Genomic DNA, 10995 nt, shown 5'->3' with positions numbered 1-10995 from the left:
ATCTTCCTGTAAGATGATTTTGCAGATGTGTGTTTATTGGTCACACTGAATAAATGAATCCAGCTAAATCTTCTGTCTATAATTAAACTGTATTGGAATTTCCTGAGTTTCTTTGTGGGTATTTGGAATTTCTGTGAGAAATCATCAAGCCCCTGGTTCACCTTTGTAGCTTTAAAGTATACTTTGTATTAGGGATGTCCAGATCCGATCCTCATCGATCAGAATCGGATGTTATCTCCCGATCCGGACTCGAATATATATGTATATGCGTTGGCACAGAGTTAGACTGCTTTTTTGACTTCACACAGAAACAGCAACATGTGTGGCATGACATCACTTTGTTGCAGAGACGCTATTGGTCAAATGCCAGCAAATTGCAACTCGAAGCAGCTTGAAACGGAAAGTGTGAGTATATCTGTGGTCTGGAGTTATTATACATTGCCATAGCAAACTGTGAGATATGTAAACTTGGGATTGCCTGCCGGGTATTTTAAGTTGAGGTGCTATTTGTTTAATATTAGATTTTTTTTTTATATTTACCGTTGCACTAAAGTCCAAAAGTGAAGAATTGATGGTATTTATTACTTCATTGTTCTAGCTACCTCACAGAAGTGCTCTGTTTGTTAACAGAGTTGTTGAATATTAAAATAATGTGAATTAAATAAAAAAAATAAGGGACATCCTGGATCTGTTTCTTCCCTCTTCTTTATTCTTTTTTTTTTTAGGTATTGTAGAAGTATCAGATCGGGTATCAATATCGGTAGATACTCAAAATCAAATAACTCTGAGGCAAAAAAACCTGATCCGGACATCCCCGCATCTTTCAGGTACCATGAAGTACACATTTAGTGGGTGTGATTTTGCCAAGTACGATGCAATCCTGGAATAACATCAGTGCTAAAATCGGCAACATCATTCCTGTTTGAAAATGTAATCCAAACCCAATGCCTACTTATAAATCAACCCTAACTCTAAATTATTACCAAAGTCAGATGGGATTAAAAGCTGGATAATAGAAGCACATAACCCTAAAGCTGTAACTTATCTTGTAAATCTGATTGGCTGATTGGAATGTTATTCCATGTACTTTTTTGGTACTAATATATACCTTTAAGGTACAAATGTGTACCTATTAAAAAGTTCTGTGCCAGTAGCAACTTTTGAACCATTACTTCTTATAGTAAATTGTAGTGCCAGATGACCAAGAACTTTTGAAATACAGAATTTTTAAATAGCTAAAGCATACAACTCATAAATAAACCATATAAAAATAAAATAGCTTTTTCTTTAAGATAATGTAGTAGCAAGATCTAAAAGTAGCCTTATTTCATAGAAGTGTTCCCCAAATAATGATAAAACTCACTGAACAACTTGGTGAACTACCAAGACAGTCATTTTGGCTGTCTTGAATGTTGCAATGCTTGTTTGTTGAAATGAAACACATGTACTGCAACTGTAGTATGGCTATTTCTTAATGTGTGTACATTTTATTTCAACATTGTTATTTTATAACAAAAACTCTAGTAAATATTGCTACTGTTAAATTGGCAGAATGCAGGGTGATCACCTATACATATGCACACTAGAATGATTCGTGTACTGTTGAAATGTTGCAGACATTTATTTTTTTATCCCAAATAAACAATAATCTATTGTTTCTGCCATCTTGGTTGTTGTTTTTCTTATAATTGATGTGGACCCTAGTTTACAGTAGTTGTCTTCCTTGATGTGAATTGGCATTATGAAAACATCTTGAGTTATGCTATAATTTCTATAAAAATTATTTCATTTTTCAGTGGTAAATGTATGTCATGAAGATCAAAATGTTTGTCATCTTAAAATATTAACCGCACCACTTGAATCATTGAAGTGACAAAATCAGCATCATTGTAAATATCACCATATGCATATTAATGATTCATGGCCCAATGCATAACACTGAATCAGAAAACCATTGAACAAAAAAAGACTTAATGTATTATAAAAGACAACAAAAGCAACAATCATGTAAATTCATAAGCATCACATTTGCATTCATTGAATATTCTATTTCTCTCTATATTTTCTATACACAAGCATTGCAAAGAGTGTCCCTTTTTAAAAATGCTGCCCAAGTGCATTGATTAATCTACAATTCAATAAGATGAGTGATTTGTAGCGAGTGATTAGTAAGGACTGCGTGCACTAGAACATCGCTCAGTTGGCGTGACAGCTGTGAGTGAAGAGCTGCCAGTCGAGGGGAATGTCTTGTGATGTGATTACTTAACAGATCCCCACCGTTGCTTGTTAAATTGTGCATGACTAATAGACCTGTTCAAGGACAAATTTGTGTTGACATGTTTGATGGAGTACATGCTTCAGGCCTGAAGGTTTAGGCTGAATGTTACCTTATCACGCAGATGGGAATGCAACTTTGCTTATGGGAACAGGAGGACATAAAAACTGTTTGCCAAAACACTTTGAAGGTGCTTATGGACTTTAATAAACTCTGTCCATTGTATTTTTTGACTGGCTGGATCTGCTTGTCCTTTTATGTAAACAGATTTAATTTATAATGCCAGCTTTACCCTGCATCCTCAATCTGTTTCATATTTCGGAGCTTATTAATTTACACTTAAAGGCTGACTTCAGCGCAAATCATTTTTGATGAATTGCCTCAACACAATCATCTTCTGTAATCAAGCTTAAAAAGCTAATTTCATATAATACAATGACGCCCCTAAATTTAGAACATACGAGTCATAAATCATACTACGTGAGAGATTAATGCTTCTTCAGAGTCACAATGTAGGTTTGTTTTCTGCACATCATTCATCTGACAACTCCCTGTTTTATTGCACCAATTGCTTTATTTTTACATTACTTGAACAAATTAGTGAAGTATAAGTTCATTAATTGAATGCAGAATTAAATAAATTGTGCCCATAACAAAATGTCCAAATTAAGGTTTGGTTAACAACAGCAATAACAACAACACAAATGACAAAACATTCATAATTGAGGATGTTATTGATGAATATAAGTACAATTCAAATTAAGTGAATTGAAATTGAATTTATTTGAGAAGATGGATGGATAAATTGATGGGTGTATGTACTGTATGGATGGATGGATGGATAAATGGATGGGCAAATTAATGTATGGAAGGAAGGATAGACAATAGTTGGAAGGATAATAGATGGTGAAGGGGTGAATGATTGGATAGATTGATGGATGAATGGATGGATTGATGTATGGGTGGATGGATAGATGGGCAGGTGGATGGATGAATAGATGAACAGATGGATAGATTTACAGAAAAAAGGGCAACGAAAAAGATGAATGGATGGTCATACAGGTGGACACATGGATAGATTGACAAAAGGATAAAACAAAAGATGGATGAATGGATGGATGGATTAATGAATGAATAGACGAACAGGTGGATGGATTGACAGACAAAAGAATAAAACAAAAGATAGATAGATAGATGAATTTATGAATTCATGGATGGATGGATGGATGAACAAATTAATGGATGGAAGGAAGGATAGACAATAGATGGAAGGATGATAGATGGTCAAGGGGTGAATAAATGGAGCAGATGGATAGATTTACAGACAAAAGCATAACTAAAAAGATGGCTAGATGGTCGTACAAATAAACACATGGATAGATTGACAGACAAAAGGATAAAACAAAAGATGGATGTATGGACGTACCATTAATGGATGGAAGGAAGTATAGACAACAGACGGGAGGATAATAGATGGTGAAGGTGTGAATGAATGGATTGATTAACAGACAAAAGGATAAAACAAAAGATGGATGGATTGATTGATGGATGGTCAAATTAATGGATGGAAGAAAGGATGGACAATAGATGAAAGGATAATAAATGGTGAAGAGGTAAATGAATGGGTGGATTGATATTTGGGTGGATAGATAGATGGGCAGGTGAATAGATGGACATGGATAGATTTACAGACAAAATGGCAACCAAAAAGATGGATGGATTGTCGTACAGATGAACTGGATGGATTGACAAACAAAAAGATAAAACAAAAGATGGATGAATGGATAGATGGAAGGACAAATAAAAGTATGGAAGGATGGACAATAGAAAGAAGGATGGATGGATGGATGAATGAATGGATGGATGGAATGGATAATAGATGGTGAAGAGGTGAATGAATGGATGGACTGATGTATGGATGAACGAATAGATGAACAGATGGATGGATGACTTGATGAATAGATGGACAGATGGATGGATGACTTGATGAACAGATGGATAGATTGACAGACAAAAGGGCAACTGAAAAGATGGATGGATGAATAGATGGACGAAAAGATGGACAGGTGGATATATTGACAGACAAAAGGATAAAACAAAAGATGTATGAATGGACGGATGGATGGATGGACGGACAAATCGATGGACGGGTGGATGGATTGACAGACACAAACAAAACAAAAGATAGATGGATAAATGGATAGTTAAAGCCTGGAATGATGTATGGATGCACAGAAGGACAGACAATGCATTATGAATGGACAGAAGCAAGGATTGACATTTGAATGAGTGAACAGATGATTAAATAGACAGAAACGTACAACAGATATGAACAGTAAATGCATTACAACACCTGTAGTACTAATGCAAATTCAAGTATAAATGAACAGCAATGAACATCAGCAAACAGCCTTCCCTATTCGAATCCATATGTGTTTTGCCAGTTTGATTTAAATTCACAATCACGAATTGAATGAGAGCCAACTGCGTCATTCAGAATTTTGCCCAACCTTGGACAAAATCCCAGAAATATCATTCCAACGTTTGTAGTAAACACATTCCGCTGACTGTCACTCTGTAAACAGACATGATGTTTAGAATCATTCTGAGGGTGAATCATTTAGAAAGATGCCTAGGGCCATACAAAACATCCTGTTCCTAGGTGGGCAGAAAAGAGACACCGTCTGAACCTATAAGGGGTAGAAGCAATGGCAGCTGCAGTCAGCCAGATTAAATGATAGATTGACCACAAATCAATGGCAAACTGGTTCCTTTTAGACCCCCAGATAAATCTTCTCTAATCTGTGCTGTGCAGGTGTGCCACACATACCAGACGCCGAGTCCAACCAACCTCCCAAGAGTTCACAATAAATTAAATACTAGAAAGCCCAACAGCTATTCTCGTCGCTGTCTCATATTAAAGCTCAGAATTTAAATCGTCCATATCTCTACACACCGGTCAGTGGCTGTAGTCTGAAAGTATCCTGAAATAGGTGTCAGTGCATGATGCTTTCAACGGTGACATGAAAATCCCACTAATTAATCCCCGAGTGTGACTAATCTGAGGATGATTCATGCGGTCTGAATCTATGTCCACTGATTTAAAGCTATTTAAAAAACAGCAACAAAAATGGTTTCCCTCCTTTAGCCAAAGTGTTTTATTCACTGAGCCATGATCCGATTTTTAAAGATGTGTAATCTATTGAATGCGTCTCTCAGGCTTACTTTTCCTTCTGAAAGGTTTGAGTCACAATTCACTCCATGATGGAGTTCTTTCATAACCACTATTTTATGCTGCTTCTGTACATCTGTATTTATACTTTTGAATCCAGAGTTTAAATGTTCCAATATGACATTTATTTAAGATTACAAAACATGATAAAATGTTTAAAATGAATGGCAACAATTCCGATGTGTAACTTTAAATGTCTTAATCCACCTTCACTGTTCGCTGGGTTCCATACAATTTATGTTGTCCCAACACAAATAAGGTTAACTTTGATTGAACATAAAAACAAATATTGAAGTAAAAGTTGTACCCTAAAAAACTTAAGAATTGTGTTGTTTCAACTAATTTTAAATAAGTTATTTGAACAAGCAGCAAAAGCCATTTTTTTGAGTGTTGAGTTAAAAAACAATTCAGTCTATTTTTTCATTCATTCATTCATTTTCTTTTCGGCTTAGTCCCTTTTCTAATCTGGGGTTGCCACAGCGGAATGAAACGTCAACTTATCCAGCATATGTTTTAAGCGGCGGATGTCGTTCCAGCTGCAACCCATCACTGGGAAACATCTATACACACTCATACACTACGGATAATTTAGCCTACCCAATTCACCTATACCACATGGTTTTGGACTGTGGGAGAAACCAGAGCACCCAGAAGAAACCCATGCGAACACAGGGAGAACATGCAAACTCCATACAGAAACACCAACTGACCCAGCCAAGGCTCGAACCAGTGACCGTGCAGCCTCATTCTATTTATGATGACATAAATTATACAAAGTACAGTTCTTGAATGGCAGGATTAACAAAAGATAAACAGACGTTCAGAAGACGCTGGATAACCCTGCATCAACATAGATTGTCACAGTAGGACAATTAAATCAATGTTAATTTGTACACACCCGCACTACAGCTAGTATTACATTATATGACCTTCATTCATTCATTCATTCATTCATTCATTCATTTTCCTCTGCTTCTCCAGGGCCGGGTCTCAGGAGTGAATCCCAAACTTCCCTCTCCCCAAGCACTTTAACAATAATAACAAAATATTTTTTACTCTTAAAGCAGGGGTGCTTAAACAAGTGTCCTACAGAGTTTAGTTCCAACCCCAATCAGACACACCTGAATCAGCTAATCAAGCTTATTCTAGAGCTGTGTCTGAAATCGCATACTTCCATACTATATAGTAGTATAGTATATAAAATCAGTATGCGAGCTGAGTAGGATGTCCGAATTCATAGAATTTGAAAAACAGTATGTGAGATGTACCTGCAAGACCTACTACTTACAGCAAGATTCTGTAGTGTGCATCGGACTACGCTATCCCATGATGCAGCGCGAGAGAATTTGTGAATGGGAAGCAACGCTGAATGGGTCACATGATGATGACAAAATGGCGGATGTAATACGTCCAATTTCCATTCATACTACTGACATTCATACTTTATAGAAGGTACTTTTCTAATGACCGAGTAGTATACTTCCGTTCAAATACAGTACCTACTGAGTAGTAGGCGATTTCAGACACAGCTTAGGTATACTAGAAACTTTCAGGTAGCTGTGTTGAAGGAAGTTGTAGCTAAAATATTCAGGACTATGTATTGCCCTCGAGGACCCAGTTTGGGCAACCATGTCTTTAAGAGTTAACTCAAATAAAAATAAAAAAATCTGTTGTTAATTGCTTAGCTTATGTCGTTCCAATAACTCAAGACCTTTGTTCGCGTTTAAGATATTTTAGATTAAATCCGAGAACTCCCTTTTCATCTATAGACAGCAATGGTCCTGAGACATTCAAAGTGCTGAAAAGAAACCAAAATTATTGTAAAAACAACTTTGATCGCCAATGTCTTCTGTGTCATTTACTATATCCGTGTTTACTATGTACAATACAATGCTTGTGTGTTCTGCTGCTGAATTGTACAGCCTGTTAATGCACTTCCTGACCTGTGGGTGAGTAAATAATAACAGAATTTTCATTTTTGGGGTTAACTATGCCTTCAAGCTCAAGGAATGAGTTTTGAAAAAAACAATTCTTCAAACAAATCATTTGATACTCTTTGAAAAAGTGGTGATGTGAAATGCATATATTATTAGAAAATGAAAGTGCTTTTGACCTTGGATGCATGTGATTTATATCTGTACTCTAGGAGAGAAACATGAATCTTTAAAATAGCATAATGGGGCACATCATGTTTCCAGGTTCTGTGACCACAACTAATGGAGTGAAATCAGAGCAGTTCATCTGTTCGTCTTGGACTGTCACACATGGCAACAGTGTTATTTTCACCAGCCAAGATTCACACTTTCACTAGCGCAACAGCACTGCATTGTGCGTTGTACTCATGCTTTAAAGTTCAAAGGATGGTTGTAGATATTGTAATATTTTGGATTTGTAGATTGAGTAAATGCTTTTAGTTTTGTGGAGAAAATCTAACAAATTAGCTTGCAAATGCGATAACGCTTTAGTTTAGGTCACAAATCACACTGTTAACTACTGGCTTATTCTGTGCCTTTTATTAAGCTAACTGTTCATTAGTAGTTATAAAATATGATCTTATTCTGCTTCCCTAATCCTACCCAAAACCTAAACCCAACTACTACCTTACTAACTATTAATATCAACATAGGCTCATTCTGAAAATGTAGCCATATATACTGATTTGGAGATTGATAATTATTGTAGCCAGAAGTATGTATGGCTTGGGTCAATCTGTGCTATTTAAAATACTATTGGTTGGGTTTAGGGAAGGAGGAGGGTTGGTCAGTCGATCGGTCTGTCAGTCAAACAGTCAGTCAACAGCAGCCTTTGAAGATTTCTGCAAGAACCGAAGGCGCGAATGGCACAAAAAACAAAAACAAAAAAAAAACGTAGCTCCTGGGACGTATTTGCCGATTTCCAGAAATGTATATAAAGGTGCATTTTCAGAATGAGCCTGGATTGATTAATAAGCAGCTAATTAGTAATTTATTAAACTAGTAGTGTTAGTTATTTTTTTAAATACTGTTAACTGTGACCTAAACTTAAGAGTTACTGCAACTGCTTTTTAATTCCAAAACTTCTGTTTAAAAAATAGGATCCGTCGGCGTGTACAAAATCAATCAATCAATCAATCAATCAATCAATCAATCAATCAATCAATCAATCAATCAATCAATCAATCATCCAATCAATCAATCAATCAATCATCTTTTTTACACACAGGCAGATTATATTTTTATATATATGTTTTGGAATTAAAAAGCGGTTGCAAGCTAATTTGTTACATTTCTTTGATCAATCAATCAATCAAACCGAGGAGCATCTCAATTTCATTCTTATGCCTACGAGTTTCTTATGTAAATACGCTGCACAGATTGTTTTGCTTGCTTAATTACTGATGTTTGTGCACAATCATCCCTCATTTATTTCATTTCTTTTCATCGTTATAGAATTCTTGAGAAAGCCTCCTCGGGCTATAAAAACAATAATGGGCTCTCCCGTAGCTCAGTTTTATGTGTTTATCTCTGCTTATGTGTTTAAGTTAGCAAAACTGTAGAGTGGCCGATCAGTGCAGACATCATTAGAGAATATGCTCAATGGTACATATAATCTCAAAACAGCAGAGTGCTCCTCAGAAGAGTGAATGCAAATAACATGTTAGAGCGAGATGGAAAAGCAAAAGTGGGTTCGCTCACAGGCTTCCAATATATATCCTCCTACTCATGGGCGATCAATGCAACGCTTACAGCTTCCACGCTGTGTGCATCATCCTGTTGCAAACCAAGTGCCAATACAGTCAAAGTTGAAACTATGCCAGTGACAGGGTTTGCACTGTCTTTGTTTTTCATTAAGGAGAAATTTTGGCAGTGATTTATTGAATGGATCTTAGAATCTATGCAAGTCTGACAGGATAAATAATTTGGTACAATGCAATATCCAACAAATCTGAGGTCTTCAGTTGAGTATATTTATGCTTTGTGTTTTGTTAAATACATAGATGTATTGCAATATTCTTCAAACTGGACTTATCTGTGTAATGTGATGCATATAAAGCTGTGTTTTGGTATTTCTTGCTAAATAAATCTAACACAGGCTAATCCCCATAGGCTGGATTTGATGGAAAAGATGATGTGCAGGTTATTAGGTGCAAATAGCCTTCCTCCCATTTTATTTCCTTTGAGAACCACTATAAACACACTTTGAATGCTCCTTAATGCCATTAGAACTACAATCTATTACCCAAAACAGACAAGAACGGTTCAATAAACCCATTCACATGGCTTAATTTTAACAGTGCTGATTTAAAGCTCTGTATTTCAGCAGATGCCTTGCACTGAAAGCAAACTGGATATCGTCCTGCAAAATGTATAAAGTTCTGTATTGGCATTGATGATATGAACTATAAAATAATCCACCTTTCCAGTCCACAAAATAAATTTTTTGAAGTAGATATTATTATTATTTAGATATTAAAATGTTCATTACGTTATGTAACTACAGTCTTTGGTGAACAAAAAATGGCTCTTCTATGGCATCATTACAAAAACTACATTTTGGAACTTTTTTTCAAGTGATAGTTCACCCAAAAATAACATTTGTCAACATTTACTCACTCTTAACTTGTCACAAACCTGCTGGAGTTTCTATTTTCTCCCAGACACAAAAAAAGTTGGAAACTGGTAACCATGGTAAAGTCTAGATCGGATATGCGGCCGGCCGGAAGTGCGATATGCACATCAATATAGCAGCATTTTTTATGACACTGTATAACAATAATTAATATTTTTACAGTACCGTAATGGTTGAATTTATGGTTGTAGTTGGAGTAGGCATTAGAAAATACAATTTATTGGGTAATTTAATAGATAACATAAATAATACAACTACTGTTTTTACGTTACTGTGACGGTTGGGATATGATTGTTGTGGGGGTAGACGTCAATAAAATACAATAAATGGGAAATTTAATAAATAATATGAATAATTCTCATTAACTTCCGGCCGCAAACATATCTGATCTAGCAACAACCGGTAACCATTGACTTCCATAGTTTTCCTAGTTACCTGTTTTTAACATTTTTCAAAATATCAATTTTTTTTGTGTATGTTCAACAAAATAAGAAACTCATAAAGATTTGAGTGAACTTTCCCTTTAGAGTGAAGAATGAAATTAAAACAGAGGTACTAACAAATTAAAATGACTTCATTACATTTACTTGAGTAAAATTGTTGGGTAAATTGTACTTTTTTAGTACATTTAAAGATGTGTACTTTTACTCTTACTTATGTAAATGTTTAGAGAGAAAAACTTTTCTCTTTCTTTGCTACATTTGGCTGTGCTCCTCCATTACGGTCAAATGATTCATATGACAACATGAGTAATTTATTTATCGAATACTTTTTAAAGATACTTTTACTTCAGTAAAACTTTTCCTCAAGTACTTGTACTTTAACTTGACTATAGATTTTGTATACTCAAAAAATGTTATCGCTAAGCATTACTTTTTAA

The sequence above is a fragment of the Danio aesculapii genome, chromosome 14 (genome assembly GCF_903798145.1).
Source record: "Danio aesculapii chromosome 14, fDanAes4.1, whole genome shotgun sequence".
In the NCBI taxonomy this organism is placed as follows: Eukaryota; Metazoa; Chordata; class Actinopteri; order Cypriniformes; family Danionidae; genus Danio; species Danio aesculapii.
Note: the sequence above shows the minus strand (reverse complement) of the source record.